We start from the raw sequence: 17,116 nt of genomic DNA, 5'->3' as shown, positions 1-17,116 counted from the left end.
GGCTTCAATTTCCCGAGTCATCCAGGGTTCCCTCCTTCTACCAGCCTTGCTCTTCACTCTAAGAGGAATGTGCTTACCCTGAACCCTGGTTAACACACTTTTGAAAGCCTCCCACTTACTAGACGTCCCTTTGCCTTCTCACAGACTCCCCCTATCAACTTTTGAAAGTTCCTGTGTAATACCATCAAAATTGGCCTTGCTCCAATTTAGAATTTCAACTTTTGAGCCAGACCTATCATTCTCCATAGCTATTTTGAAACTAATGGAATTATTGTCACTGGTCCCAAGGTAATCCCTCACTAACACTTCTGTCACCTGTCTTTCCTTATTTCCTAAGGAGGTCAAGTTTTGCCCCCTCTCTAGTCGGGCCATTCACATACTGAATGAGGCATTTCTCCTGAGTACACTCAACAAAATGCTCAACATTCAAGCCCCTAATACTATGGCTGTCCCAGTCAATGTTGGAAAAGTTAAACTCCCCATATTTTCCTTGGAGCTATCTGTAATTTCCTTATATATTTGCTCCTCAATTTCCCGCCAACTATTTGGGGGCCTATAGTACAACCCTGTCAAAGTGAACTCCCCCTTCTTATTTCTCACTTCTACCCATATATACTCAGTGGGAGAACCCTCAGAAACATCCTCTCTCAATACTGCCATGATATTCTCCCCAGTCAAAAACACAACTCCCCCTCCTCTCTTACCTCCTGTTCTATCCTTCCTATGACATCTGTACCCTGGAACATTGAGCTGCCAGTCCTGTTCCTCCCATAGCCATGTTTCAGTAATAACTATAATTTCCCAGTCCCAGGGACCCATCCATGCCCTGAGTTCATCTGCCATGCCCGTTAGGCCTCTTGCATTGAAATAAATGCAGTTTAATCTAGACTTCCCTTGCTCTCTGCCCTGCTCTTGCCTAACCTGTCTAGTACTAGGATTACTGACACTGCCTTTACTATTTAATATGCTCTCTTTAACTTCCGTGCTGTCTTCAACCTTCTCTTCTGTCTCTCTACTTCTTTGGGTCCCATCGCTCTTCCAAATTAGTTTAACCTCCCCCTCTAGCAAATCACCCTGCCAGGATATTAGTTTCCCCTCCAGTTCAGGTGTCACTCGTCCATCTCGAACAGGTCACCCCTGCCCGAGAAGAGGTCCCAATGATTAGTTTCGTCCAAGGTTTTACCCCGGTGCCCTTACTTGAAAGATGGACAAAGGACAAACACAAGGAAAGGTTCAACAAGTTTATTAATAATAACACTATTAATCCTTAAATTACCCACATAAAAAAGACTTTCTGTCACCGAGAGTTCCTGCAGTTACCTTATCTGACAACAGGTTACATATAAGCAACAGCATGGCGATGGATACATGGAGATGGATACCTGAAGGCAGGCCCTGGTGTCCTGTCAGGCAGACATCAAGAAACACACTGGGTATTGGAATCCCCTCCTGGGACCTCATTGGCCAGAAGCCAAAGAAGCTTCTGGAAAGGCAAGCAGGCAGGGAGATAAAGGTACACATCCCAGATACACCAGCAGCGAAGACTCGACGAGGGAGGCGACCTTGACCATCCGGAAGACTGACCAGAGAAGGAAGGAAGGAAAAAGCTGCCATCGAGATTCACCTTCGTGACGACGGACCCAGAGGGACTCAGAGAATCGAGCCTGCAGTTTGACCAAACCATCTTTGCGGGTAGTATACTTGAATCTGGGGTATCCTCTTGTTTTATGTGGGTAATTTAAGAGTTAATAGAGTTATTGTTAATAAACTTGTTGAACATTTACTTGTGTTTGTCCTTTGTCCATCTTGCATATAAGGGCACCGAGGTAAAACCTTGGATGAAACTGGTCGAAAGTATCTGAGGATTAACAGGTAGAACATTTGACACCCCAGACGGTCCTTCGACCTTCGATAAGAAGTGATACGTTGCTCCGAAGTCGAACCTTCAACCTGGTATTCTCCAACACTCCGTCTGAGCCTGAATTAAGAGGGCAGGTTGCCCCACGTGACGGCCAGTCTTAAGTGAGTGAAGGACTAATACTGATTCGATCAGTAAATTTGGCCATAAACCCGTGTCTGTAATACGAGGTGGACAAACTGTGTAGTTAGAACGAGGATAGTCAAGGGAATTTGGGTAAAATCTAAGTGAGGGAATTTAGTGAAAACCGGACCCCTACCCCGATCCCTTACGTATACTCAAGTGACAAATCCTAAAAGGAAATAATTATGGCCAGTCATGCCGAATGGGAGGAAGTTTTCCGTTTATATTTGAAGCATAAATGGCCCAAATGGGTACAGTGGGGTGACGCCCCGAAACTGGATCTGGGATCTGATGCGCGTTATCACACACGAGGCATGATGCTCAGGAAATAAAGGCTTTTATTTGCTGTAACAAGGCAGCTACTAATTATATACATGATCCCAGACTGAGGGGTCCCAGACAGAGCAGAGACCTTTATACCTCTCCCAGGAGGCGGAGCCCGACTGGGATATACCACAATAACTATAATACAAGGTGTAACAACCCAACCCAAACCCAACAGCAACATATATACATACTTGTAGTACTGCCCAGACCCTGGCTCAATACTATCTAGTGGGAACCAACGATGGTTCACCACATTCACCCCTCCTTTGAAGACAAAGGCCGGCGGGGTACAAAAAAACCCCAGAATAATTTGTCATCAGTCGAAAAGTTCAGACGGTCAGGGGGACCGCACCGTCATTGTGACCTCCTCAATACCGGCGATGACACCGGAGTAGGCACTCGCGGTGGCGTTCTCCCCAAGGCGATGTCCAACTGTTTCTCCACAGACTCATGGGCCGGTTGACCCTGAGGTGATGATAATCCATGGAGTTCCGACACGCCCTGAAGTGGCGACCATCCTCTGGACTCAGGCAAGCTGTACACGGGAGTAAAAGGGTTAAGTAATGGTCCCGATGCTGCCTGCGCCGTGTCCGAAGGGGAAACAAGAGTTATGGGGTTTGTAACAGGGGGTATGGGAGCGACAGGGGTTCCTACGTCCCCTGCTGGTGCCAGGTCTCAGATCGAGACCGTGTCCTCTCGCCCGTCAGGGTATGCCATATAGGCATACTGAGGGTTGGCGTGAAGGAGATGGACCTGTTCGACCAATGGGTCGGACTTGCGGGCCCTAACATGTCGCCGCAGGAGGACAGGTCCTGAGTACATCAACCAAGACGGTAATGAGGTCCCAGAGGAAGACTTCTGAGGGAATGAAAACATCCTCTCATGGGGAGTAGCTTTGGTTGCCGTACACAGGAGTGAGCGTATGGAATGGAGCGCATCAGGGAGCACCTCTTGCCAACGGGAGACTGGAAGGCTTTTTGACTTCAACGCCAGTAAGACAGCCTTCCAGACTGTAGCATTCCCACGTTCCACCTGTCCGTTACCCCTCGGGTTGTAGCTCGTGGTTCTACTAGAGGCAATCCCGTATGAGAGCAGGTATTGCCTCAAGTCATCGCTCATGAACGACGAGCCCCTGTCGCTGTGAATGTAGCTGGGGTACCCGAACAGGGTAAAAAGATCACGGAATGCCTTGATAACCGTGGCCGCGGCTGTATCAGAGCACGGAATAACAAAAGGGAATCTCGAGTACTCGTCAATGATGTTGAGGAAGTACACATTCCGATCTGTTGAGTGAAGGGGGCCCTTAAAATCGACACTCAGTCACTCAAAGGGACGAGTGGCCTTGACTAATTGTGCCCGGTCAGGTCGGTAAAAGTGCGGTTTGCATTCCGCGCATACCCGACAGCTTCTTGTTATGGACCTGACATCCTCCACCGAGTAGGGCAGGTTGCGGGCTTTTATAAAGTGGTAGAGCCGAGTGACCCCAGGATGGCATAGGTCATTATGGAGAGCCTGCAAACGGTCCTCCTGTATACTGGCGCATGTTCCACGCGAGAGGGCATCTGAGGGCTCATTGAGTTTCCCTGGACGATACATGATGTCATAGTTATAGGTGGAGAGTTCAATTCTCCACCGCAAGATCTTGTCGTTCTTGATCTTGCCCCTCAGCGTGTTATTAAACATGAACGCCATGGACCGCTGGTCCGTGATCAGGGTGAACCGTTTTCCCGCCAAGTAATGGCGCCAGTGCCTGACGGCCTCCACAATGGCCTGGGCCTCCTTTTCCACCGCTGAATGTCGAATTTCGGGGCCTTGGAGGGTGCGGGAAAAAAAGGCGACGGGCCTGCCCGCCTGGTTAAGTGTGGCGGCCAGGGCGAAATCAGATGCATCGCTCTCCACCTGAAAGGGGATGGACTCATCAACAGCGTGCATCGTAGCTTTCGCGATGTCGCCTTTTAGTTTATCAAAGGCCAATCGGGCCTCTGGTGTTAGGGGAAAAGAAGTGGACTTGATGAGCGGATGGGCTTTGTCCGCGTAATTGGGAACCCACTGTGCATAATAAGAGAAGAAGCCTAAGCATCTTCTCAGTGCTTTTGCACTAGTCGGCAGGGGAAGTTCAAAGAGGGGACGCATACGGTCTGGATCAGGGCCAATGACCCCGTTTTCCACCACGTATCCGAGGATGGCTAAACGGCGCGTACGAAACACACACTTCTCCCTGTTGTAGGTCAGGTTCAGGCGAGATGCAGTGCGTAGGAAATTCAGGAGATTTGTGTCGTGGTCCTGCTGGTCATAGCCGCAGATGGTGACGTTATCCAGGTATGGGAAGGTATCCCACAGCCCGTTTTGGTCCACCATTCGGTCCATAGCACGCTGGAAGACCGAGACCCCATTGGTGACACCAAAGGGAACCCTGAGAAAGTGATACAAGCGACCATCCGCCTCAAAAGCCATGTATTGTTGGTCCTCTGGGCAAATGGGGAGTTGGTGGTAGGCAGGCTTGAGGTCTATGGTGGAGAACACCCGGTACTGCGCAATCTGATTGACCATGTCAGATATGCGCGGGAGGGGACACGCATCCAGCTGCGTGTATCTATTAATGGTCTGACTATAGTCAATGACCATCCGGGGTTTGTTCCCACTCTTGACCACCACGACCTGCGCTCTCCACGGACTAGCGCTAGGTTGTATGATCCTTTCCTTGAGGCGCCGCTGAACTTCAGATCGAATGAAGATCCGATCCTCAGCGCTGTAACGCCTACTCTTAGTCGCAATGGGCTTGCAGCCTGGCACAAGATTCTGGAACAAGGAGGGTGTGGTGATCTTCAGCGTCGAGAGGCAACAGGCGGGGCGCGTTGGGCAATTTGGAGGCTGCTGTTCTCCCACTGAAAGCGAAGGGAGTGGCCCACCGTACTGTAGGGTTACACTCCTCAAGTGGACCATGAAGTTTAGTCCGAGAAGTATTGGCGCGCAAAGGTGCGGCAACATTAGGAGCTTGAAACGCTCATAAACTGTGCCTTGCACCGTTAAAGTTACCACGCAACTCCCTAGCACGGTGACAGACCGGGACCTTGATGCCATAGAAATTGTCTGTTTGACAGGTTGAATCCGGAGTCCACACCGCTTCACAGCGTCTGGGTGGATAAAACTTTCAGTGCTCCCGCTGTCAAACAGACAATAAATCAAGTGGTCGTTTTCCTGAATGTCCATCATAGACTTGTCAAGTCTATGAGGCTTGGCCTGGTCCAGGATGATCGATGCCACCGTTGGTTCATGAGCGCCACTGCAGGCAGCTGAGATTGACGAGGATGACCCCTGCTGGTCGTTCACGGTTGGTGCCGACCAACATGGCCGCTCCCATAGGTCGCACGTGGGTGATGGCGCCAAACTCAACGACCCCTGGTGGTCACACATCTCCGACTCCGTCGACCGTAATGGCGTCGTCCTGGCCTCGCACGTGGACGAAACCCTCGACGATGTCGACGACGAAGAACCGGGCGCTGAGGAATCGTAGGCTGCACTGCTGTTCCGAGAAGCAGATTTAGAGCGGCACACTTTCGAATAGTGCCCCTTCTTACCGCAGGTGGAGCACAACACAGCTTTAGCGGGACACCGTTGCCGAGTATGCTTCGCTCCCCCACAGAAGTAACACCACGGGCCGCCCGGAGCTGCTGCCGTCGTCTGGCCCGAGTGTGAGCACGCCATCACGCAGCATTTCGAACCCGAGGGACGAGGAGGGATTGGCGACTGCTCCTGCCACGTTGTCTCCACGTGGTCTTCAGGATACAATACTAGGCTTTTGGAGGCCGTTTCCAGCATCTCCGCTAGTTCTATTGCCTGGGTGAGGTCAAGATTACCTTTCTCCAGTAATTTGAGTCGGATGTAAGATGATCCGACTCCCGCCACAAACGCATCTCGAGCGAGGTCATTCATATTCTGCTCTGCCGACACTGCTTTGCAGTTACAGCCCCTGGCTAGCTGTAAGAGCTCGTTCGCGTATTCCTCCATCGTTTCGCCGGACTGCCGTCGTCGAGTGGCTAAGAGGTAACGAGCGTGTATTTCGTTGGGCTGTTTAATATAACGCTTCTTAAGAAGCTCGAGGGCCTTTGTGTCGTCGGTGGCCGCACGGATCGCGAGGTAGACGGTGTCGCTTACCCTCGCATGGAGGACCCGGAGTCTGTCATCATCTGTGGTGACCGCTGCGGAGGCTGCCAGGTAGTCCTCAAAACATTTCAACCAGTGGTCGAAGGTGTTAGAGGCGCCCACCGCACGTGGATCTAGTGTAAGGCGTTCAGGCTTCAGTATCTGCTCCATACTCTTTTTTCCCCGACGAGAGTTTATTTACAGCAAATAAAATTGATGCGCGTTATCACACACGAGGTTTGATGCTCAGGAAATAAAGGCTTTTATTTGCTGTAACAAGGCAGCTACTAATTATATACACGATCCCAGACTGAGGGGTCCCAGACAGAGCAGAGACCTTTATACCTCTCCCAGGAGGCGGAGCCCGACTGGGATATACCACAATAACTATAATACAAGGTGTAACAACCCAACCCTAACCCCAACAGCAACATATATACATACTTGTAGTACTGGCCAGACCCTGGCTCAGTACTATCTAGTGGGAACCAACGATGGTTCACCACAGGATCCGAGGGTGAGAATTGTTGGAATCATGCCCATAAGGAAATGGGTAAAAGGGCTCCCAAGCTTAGGAAGGCGATTGCAATTGCTAGTTGTCTCGAATAGCTCCTCAGGAGAGAATCGGAGATTATCCGGGTTAAACAGAACAGAGAAACCCAGGTAACCCAACTAAAGCAGGACTTAATGAGTGCTAGCACGCGCGTACAACAATTGGAAGTGGAGGTAGACACACGAGAGGAAAGGAACCAGATTAATATGATACACATGAGCCAATTCCAGGCTCAATGTGATAAAGCCTACCAAAAGGCACAACATGCTGTCAGTGATTGAGAGGCTGCACAGCAACAGGTAGAGGAAGTTAAACATAAATGCAACGACCTGCAGGCTGCAGTAAAAGTTTTGCACCAAGCAGGAAAAGCAAATACAGCCCGCGCAACAGACCACTCCAAATGCCTGCGTGAGATTGAAGATTTAAAATCACAACTAGCCATAAAAAGGGGTGTAATGTGTGCATACACCATGGAAACAGGGGATAGTGACCCAGGGGTAGAGTGGGAGGATTTAAAAGAGGATGCCTGCCATTATGCAACAGCTCGTGTCACTGCCGACTGGGGACACCCACCTCCGTTCCTGGTAATGGAACCACCTAATCCGGCCACCAACCCAGAACACTCAGTCTCAGCCCCGAGTCCTATTCCCATCCTGAGAACTCCAGTCACTTTTCTGGCTCCCGTAGCAATGAATCCGGTCACCACCCAACGACAGGACGGACAGAACCACAATGTGACTTATGTAACTCCATACACCATGACACAGCTCACTGACATAGCTAAAGCGATTGGAGTATTTGAACTCTCCGGGGATCCACATGCTCTCTTTGACCAGGTCACCCAATATCGTGTTTTAAATGGCCTAGACGAGGCAGAAGAGGTTAAACTTATTCTGTTATGTTTAAGCCCTGCCATCCGTTCCGCCCTACCCAAACCCCAGAACATGGCCGGGGGAACCCTACCAGAAATGAAGGCAGCCGTTCTGGCCGCCATAGGCTACAATAGGGATGACCCTGTACAACGCTTAAGCAACTGCCAACAAAAGCGAGGGGAGCACCCGACAGCCTATGCTGGCCGACTATGGAACCAATTTGTTGCGGTTTTCGGCCAATTAAATCGAGTTCAATTAAATGCACATCACCGGTCCACATCCGGACCCTGATAGCACACGCCACCGAGGGGAGTCGGAAAGCCTGTGAGAATTTTGATCCTGATGATAATACACATACAGAAGCCTGGGCCATCCGCAAAATGACTCGCGTGTGGGAATGAGAAGTCAGACAAACAGACACCCGCAAGCCCACAAAATACGGAAGGATGAACCCGATCCACACAGACCTGGCCCCGGTTTGGCGTAACGAAGGGGAAGGTGGAAACAGGGGACAGGGAAACGCAGGGCATCCACCCTCATATATCCCTGCCAATCATCGATACAGAAAACCGCAGCCCCGTGCAGAACCCCGATATATTCCCAACTCCAGGTACAGGGAACAAGATAAAACCAACCCCAGATATCCACCCCCACAAGCACAGTGTTATAATTGTGGGCAACCCAACCATTTTGCCCGGGACTGTAGGGCACCACCAAGTTTCAGGGGACCAGCAAACCCCAAATACCCATGCACTATTGCTGATTGCTGAAACAGGGAACCACAAGGCCGCACAGGGCATAGGCCCAACCCCCGACACCGAGAATGATACACAGCTGAGCCCACAGGTCCACCCCCACAAGCACAGTGTTATACCTGCGGGAAACCCAACCATTTCGCCTGGGACTGTAGGGCACCACGCAACTACGCCACACGACCACCTCAACGCTTCCCCGACGATGGACCCTGACCCATGCCTCTCGAAGGACCGGCCCGACAAGCCACTATAACCCACACTCTGTACCCCCAGGACCAGCACACGCACCTTCGGTTCCCGCCCCAATTCACAGGGCTTCAGGAATAAAACCCCGGCCCAGGGGACCCCAACGAAAAGGATGGGGCACCTGCAAACCTTACCTCATACGGCAACCCTGGTATCGGGACTCCCAGAACCGTTTGACCCGGCGCTCACTACCAGAGGTAACGCAGTGGGTATCCGGCAGCCAAAGCCCACCCACATAGGTTCCCTCCACTAAGGAAGAATCAGGACATCACAGTCCAAATTGTAAATAGCTTTATCCGTCCACTCTATGCATCACCCAATTGGAAAGGGCTTCTTATGTGCCCACATTAAACTGCACCATAATCTTCCGACACACCACAGTTTGGTAGTGGGATGAAGAATCTATTGTTATACTGTGCCATAGTCCTCCAACAACAAGGACACATGCCACATACCCAACATTTTATTTTCACGCTCTGCAAACTCCTTACCCCACTCAACCCCATTATTCGTATGACACTATTGGGCCTTTATTATTCATTTACTTATTTCTTTGTTTTTTTTTTAAAAGGAGGGGAGTCATACGACATTCGTGTAAAGAAAAGGAAAAGAGAATCAGGTATTAATAAGAATTAACAGGTGCTACCTTGATCTCCCCCAGAATGAACTACATACTTCTCTGCTATCTGGGACTCCTCGTCTCAGACCCGAACCACAGACACCACATCAGCAGGAGGCCAGAAGATCAGCCGACGATACCCTGGATATATGTGGTTGACCCCACCAGATGCAGGCAAGTGTGAGGATGGCATCCTATGGGTACACCCCAATAAGAGTATCACCTATGGGTGTAATAACCAAAGAGTGGTGTACAGGAACGATAATGGGAGCTCTGATTACTGCTCCCTAAGGATGACCCTCACTAGTGATTGGTGGGTGTACACTAACCATGGGTGCATGGAGCTAGCCTGTCCAGCCCATGGTCCAGACAAAGGGCTGGAATTAGGAAAGAAGTGCCCCGGTAAGGTTATTCAGAACGAGTATATATACTATGAAAGTAAGAATGGGTTAAGACCAACTGTTAACACCCCCATCCCCACTTGTCCCGAAACCACCCCAGGGCCCCAAAATGGGTTGATACTAAAACATACAGGGAAAATATTATTCGACAACACACACTACGAATTGATACAAGTAGTGGTAAATTCAGCTGGAACATAATTACCAGACTGGTGTCCCTCCCCACTTCGAAAATTGTACCTCCACTTGACCCAGAGGCTGCTAAGCCGAAAGACTGGGACACACACGGGGGAAGAGACGCCCAGGTCAAAGGGGTGCAAGAGGAAGGAAATCCTGAATGATCTGGCAACTGCATATGGAGCAGGGGTATCCACCATTAATGCACTGGATCTGGCTGATTTGGATAATAAGCTCAGAGTCCTAACCCGACAAGTTAAACAGACCTTGGACAGCTTAAATGAAAATGCTCGGCAAGATGCTGAAGGAGATTTGGCTGAGAACAGGGCGAGTAGCCTTATGGTTACTGTACTAGAAGGACATGCCCAAACTATTAATCAGATCGCCCGAGAGAGGGTGGAAGATGATGCCAGGCAACAGAACCGAACTCTATGTAGCATCTATGGACAATGAATGGTCGAGCAGTTAAGAGAGAATCACGACCAGGTTAGCAGGGGGAAAGTTCCGTCCTGAATCAGTGATGAACAGATTGAACACCTGTACTGGGGAAAAAGACACCCCAATGTCACTAACTGCCAATTACAGCAACTGGCCAAGGTCTGGTCTAACGATAGTTGTAGAGGAATCCCGGGGACTGCACTAGGAATGGTGTTGGGGATCCCAGCAATATTAAAAGATAAGGTCGGGTTGAGAGTTTTTGAAGCCGAAAATATAGGGATCATTAAAGGAGGGATGTGGATAGGATACCAGGGGACTCTACCGTACGTGGTTGAGAAAGGAGGGAAGCCCTCATAGGCACCAGTCTGGAGAACTGTGAACACACAGACAAAATGGTTGCGTATCCATATCCGGTGTATGAAAATGAACATGCCCTGGGTGGATTCAGAACAACCACTGACCTAAATTGTACACTGGAAATTCAAAATTTGGAAAGGGATGTCACCCGGATGGCTTACAGGGGGGAGGAGAATATTGTATTACAACCTCGCTAGAAAATTACCAGTATGGGGCAGCCATTTGTAACATCCACAACACTGCCTTTTGCATTAAACCACAGATTCCCGCCAGGATAGGATTAATTGAGATAGTATCCATACACAGAAAAGAGAAAACACTAATAAATGCCAGCGAGAAATTGAGACAAAGCTTGGGAGACCATTTTGAAAACTTTGATACTGGGATAACACTTGCCCCTGAGAAACTTCAACAAATTCGGACACAATTGATCACAGCACGCAAGGCCTTTGTCAAAGTGGTGCAATGAACAGGGGAAATAAAAAAGAACATTAGTGAAATTAGAGTCACTATATGGTGGGAGGACCTCTGGGATTGGGGTTCAAATGTCCAAATTCACCCATTCGGGATACTTGCTTGTTGAGATGGTTTGGTAAGAATTGTATGATCCGGTTCGCTGACGCTCACTAGTCAAGAGGAGGGAATGTGGTAATATAATCAGAACCTAGTTTTAAGGCTGATTAAATTGGATATCCTAAATTAAAGAATTGGGCATATTAAAATCAAACACAGTCAAACCTCGGACAGGTCAATTGTACAAATATATCAACATGTCTGGGCCTGACCCATCAACCACCCATCAAAGGTCGTTGCACTCTACTGAGGCCCAGCAGGAGATCATCGCATCCCATTGAAATGCACCGGCCTATTGTTAGAAGCCCAGATCGGGCCAGACTTTCTGTCACCGAGAGTCCTGTAGTTACCTTATCTGACAACAGGTTACATATAAGCAACAGCATGGAGATGGACACCTGAGGGTGAACCCTGGTGTCCTGTCAGGCAGACATCAAAAAACCCACTGGGTATTGGAACCCCCTCCTGGGACCTCATTGGCCAGAAGCCAGAGAAGTTTCTGGAAAGGCAAGCAGGCAGGGGGATAAAGATATACATCTCAGATACACCAGCAGCAAAGACTCGACGAGGGAGGCGACTTTGACCATCCTGAAGACTGACCAGAGAAGGAAAGAAGGAAGAAGCTACCATTGAGATTCACCTTCATGACGATGGACCAGAGGGACTCAGAGAATTGAGCCTGCAGTTTAACCAAACCATCTTTGTGGGTAGTATACTTGAATCTGGGGTATCTCGTGTTTTATGTGGGTAATTTAAGGGTTAATAGTATTATTAATAAACTTGTTGAACCTTTACTTGTGTTTGTCCTTTGTCCATCTTGCAAATAAAGGCACTGGGGTAAAACCTTGGAGTAAGCAAACTGGTTGAAAGTATCTGAGAATTAACAGGTACAACATCACCATGTAAGCTTGATGGTGAAATAGGCTGCATCAAAGCCATCCTATGAGATAATGGCTATGTTGATCAGATCATTGCTCTCTATGTATTGTGCAAATTTATGAATGGGCTTAAGGCCACCACATTCAGTCCTGAAAAGTCCCCAGTCTTCCTCAGATTATCCTGGTAGGGTAAGCCATCTCAAAGATTTCAGCACAAGGTAAAGCTAGCTGTTTCATGCTGCTGCTATGCAGTCGCAACATAAGTGGTATTATTCTCCACTAACAGGATGCTGCCATCAAGCCAAAATAATGTTCTACATGTCCCACAAATGAATAACATGGTATATGAATTTCAGTGCAGGTGTGATGCCTGGTATGCAGGCCACATATCCCAGTATCTGGTGGATCGAATCAAACTCACAGCCCCATGGCTATTTGCAACAGTCAAAGTACTGTCCGTACACGGTGAAATATATATTCACATATAGAGCCCCATACTTTGCAGACAGAAGAAGCATGTCCATGCATCGTGGCTTTTTTCTACTAAACAAAAGCATCGGGACAGCCATTGCTTAGTTCATCCTCCATGGCACTGCCGTGACCAATCGCAGTTGACCTGCCTGGGTTGAACTTAAACTAAAGCTGTGCAGTTAACTGCTCCCTTGCACATTCTCAATGGGAAAACCACTACTAAGCAGAGCCCACTTGCCAACCAATAAGCACTTTCTTCTCATGCCACATAAATTGCTGCTGCCTTTACAATTGGTATCCTTGGGAATTCTGTCCTGATGAGTGCAAGACAAAAAGCTACAACAGCATGTCTCTTTTATACAGCAATTCTCAAGTGCTGTACTAACAAACAATTATATTTAGAAAATAGAGTGAACAAGAGATGGTTGGAAGTAGTGACAATGTTCCACTAGATGACACAGCTTTTCGCAAGACAAGAATAGAATCCATCTGGATCAAGATAACAGTTAATGAAGGATCAATCTCACTAACAGATTGGCCTCCAGATCTTCTAATAGTAGAAGGGAGAGTTTGGATTGATACGTTAGATAGTATCACTAAAATGAACTTTAGCCAAACTAGCTACTGATATGTAATGCACAGTAATAGACATTCTGACATTTGAGCATCTCACTCACATTCCTAACTATAGCTCATCCACAATTCCTAGATAAATGATAATGAGACGCTGCAGTCAAGCAGAAGATTCTTCAGAGCTTTTGTTTTAATTTATTCTTTCATGAGATTTGGGTGCCACTGGCTAGACCAGTTTTATTTGACCATCCCCATTTCCCCTTCAGAATGTGGTGGTGAGCCTTGGACTGCTGCAGTCCATGTGGTGCAGGTACAGTCGGAATGCACTTAAGAAGGGAGTTCCTGAGATTTTGATCCAGCAAGAGTGAAGGAATGGTGATGTAGTTCCAAGTCAGGATGATGTGTGACTTGGAGGGGAACTTGCAGGTGATGGTACTCCCACACATCTGCTGCCCTTGCTCTTGGTGGTGGCAGAGCTTGTGGGTTTGGGAGGTGCTGTCAAAAGAGCATGACAGTTGCTCTGGTTGGAGTGCATCTTACAGATGGTACACACTGCTGCCATTGTGTGTCAGTAGTGGATTGAATGAATGTTTCTGGTGGTGGATGACATGCCACACAAACAGTTGCTTTGTCCTGGATGGTGTTGAGCTTCTTCATCCAAGGAATACATTGAGTGAACATTCTCTCAAATGTTTCTGAAGCAATTGTATCCTTCTTTAAATAAGGAGACCAAAACTGTGCAAAGTGCTCCAGATGCAATTTCACCAAGGCACTGTGCAGCTGTCGTAAAACTTCCCTACTTTTATATTCCATTCACCTTGCAATAAACAACAACATTTTATTTTCCTTCCTAATCACTCAGAGTACCTGTCTACTAACTTTTTGTGATGAAAAACAAGATATCCAGATTCCTCTGTGGCACTGAGTTCTGCAATCTGAATGTTATACTGCTTATCTATTCTTCCTGCCAAAGTAGACAAGTTTACATTTTCCCACATTAGACTCCATCTTGCCCGTTCAATTGACTTATCTATATCCCTTTGGAGACTCGATCTCCTCTTCACAACTCACTTTCCTACATACCCTGGTGTCATCAGCAACTTTAGCTGCTGTACATTTGGTCCCTTCAGCCAAATCAATGTGTAGATTTTATATTGGAGGTCCCAGCAATGATCTGTGTGGCACTTCATGAGTTATTGCTTCCAACCTGAAGAAGAAGCATTTATTCCGACTCACTGTTTCTGGTTAGCTGGCCAATACTTTGTCTGTGTTAATATGTTACCTCTTACACCTTGAGCTATTATTTTGCCCAGTAACCTTTGATGTATTGCCTAACAAAATGACTAAAAGGTCAAGTGGAAGGACAAGTCTAGCAGGAGAATGGCTGCCCCTTCGCCACTGCATGGTGATTTTGGTGATTCTATTCTCATTATATCGAATTGTTGCAGTTATCTGTCCCATGACCTTAAGTTGTCTGCCTCCTGGTCCATGGAGTTGTAAATTTGATGGTTGAAGAAGATTTTGTTCCAAACACACTTCAGCATTGGAAAGAACTAAAATTCCATCTCTGCTGTCCAGTTTAAAACCTGTCTTATGTCTGTTGATTAAAATTTCAGCACTTCAATCACTTCCTGTTAACGCGTCAATGTTGCCCAGCAACTGACACCTCTAAATCATTGAAATTTTAAATTTGTTGGGTTTTGTTGAACTTAGAGAGATTTTATTTTTGTTTCTGCAATGCAAACTCCTCGCTGTGATACAATGCTTTAAAATGACCCATCTTTTTACAGAAAGGTCAGTTTTGATGGAACAGTCTTTGCTTCTATACTGTCTTTTCACACCACACCAGTAATACTTAGTTGTGGCGCATCTCCTGTACAGTCACCTTTTGACGCTGAAACAAAAAGATCTCAACTGAGTTGATGCTTCTTTGCCAATGAGTCTACCTATCAAATAAAAGTGCTGAACCTTTCCGTTTCCTGAGCTCAACATGCCTGGTTAACTGACCAATCTACAACCTTGGTTAACATTAAGTCATCCCTTGACTGCAAGAAGCCCAACAAGTTTTCATCTAAGGCTGTAACAATGATTCTGTTTCAAATTACGTCTTCCTTGATCTTTTCATATTTGCAATTTTCCACCAGTTGGTATACATCATTATTACAGAAATGGACACTTTCCCCGATCACTGGGTGTGTCTATTAAACTTTGCCTGCTCAGCAATAATATTCTTCCTGGGACTGAAGCAGGCATTGAATATTTTCATATGTATCATTGAGTCAAATGGTTAGGATGTCATCTGCACAATCACCCATTGCATATGTGGTGTCGATTTAGCTCAATTGGCTGGACAACTGGTTCATGCTACAGAGTGATACCAACATCGTGGGTTCAATTTCCCTACTGGCTGAGGTTACTCATGAAGGCCCTGCCTTCTCAACTTTGTCCCTCACCTAAGGTGTGGAGATCCTCGGGTTAAATCACCACCAGTCAGCTCTCCCCTTCAAAGGGGAAAGTAGCCTTTTTTTAACAGAAGTTTGCTGACCTGCTCTTTACTCGGCTTTGTAGCAAATATCAATGTGATGTGATACCTTTCTAATCTTCGGCGTCAGTTCAATCACACTTCAGCATGGTTTGAACCTGCAATTTTCTTGAAGAAATCTGGGAATGCCAATGACTTCTCCATTCCTTTTATTCCTTCCTTAATCTGCTCTTTATCCATGTGTCATCACTTATTTAACTGCTGCCACCATCAATGTTCTTGTGTTTGAGGTGTTGTTAATGACTATTGTTGGAGTCTTCTGAGATAGGCTTTAACAGCAACTTCATTCAAAACATAAAAAAGAATAACTACATCTAGAAAGAGACTTCATCCTTGCCACGAGTCTACAAGAGAGTACCTGATCACTATAGACATGTGAATTTCATTTCCGTTATTGAGAAACTGTTGGAATCTATTATGAAGGAAATAGCAATGGGACATTTGAAAAGTCAAAACACAATCCATTAGAGTCAGCATGGTTTTATGAACGGTAAATCATGTTTGATTAATTTGCTGGAGCTCTTTGAAGATGTAACAAGCAAAGTGGATAATGAAGGTCCTGTAGATGTCATGTATCTGGATTGATGAAGACATTTGATCAGGTGCCACACAAAAGGTTCATCTACAAGATCCCATAGAGTTGGTGGTCATATATTAGCTTGGATAGAGGGTTGGCTAACCAACAGAAAGCTGAGAGTACGGATAAATGAGTCTTTTTTTGGTTGGCAAGCTATAACTTGTGGTGTGCCACAGGGCCCCAACTATTTACAAACTATATTAATAACTTGGATGCAGGGATAGAAGGTACTATCACCAAATTTGTAGATGACACTAAAATAGGTGAGAAAGTAAGTTGCAATTAGGAAATCAGAAATTTACAAATGTATATGAATAGTTCGGTGAATGGTCCAACATTTGGCAGATGGAATTTAACGTGGATAAATGTGAGGTTATCAATTTAGGTTGTAGGATTAAAAAGACAACTTATTATCTCAATGGAGAGAAAATTCAAAATGCTTCAGTGCAGAGCGATCTGGTTGACCTTGTGCACGAGAAAGTTAGTGGGGCCTGAGGACCGAGTGCTGTAAAGGTGCATCTGATAATAAGGAAGGCAAATGGAATTTTGGCATTCAATGTGAATGAAATGGAG

Source organism: Mustelus asterias, chromosome 10 (genome assembly GCF_964213995.1).
Source record: "Mustelus asterias chromosome 10, sMusAst1.hap1.1, whole genome shotgun sequence".
Lineage (NCBI taxonomy): Eukaryota > Metazoa > Chordata > Chondrichthyes > Carcharhiniformes > Triakidae > Mustelus > Mustelus asterias.
This window is presented reverse-complemented; position numbering follows the sequence as displayed.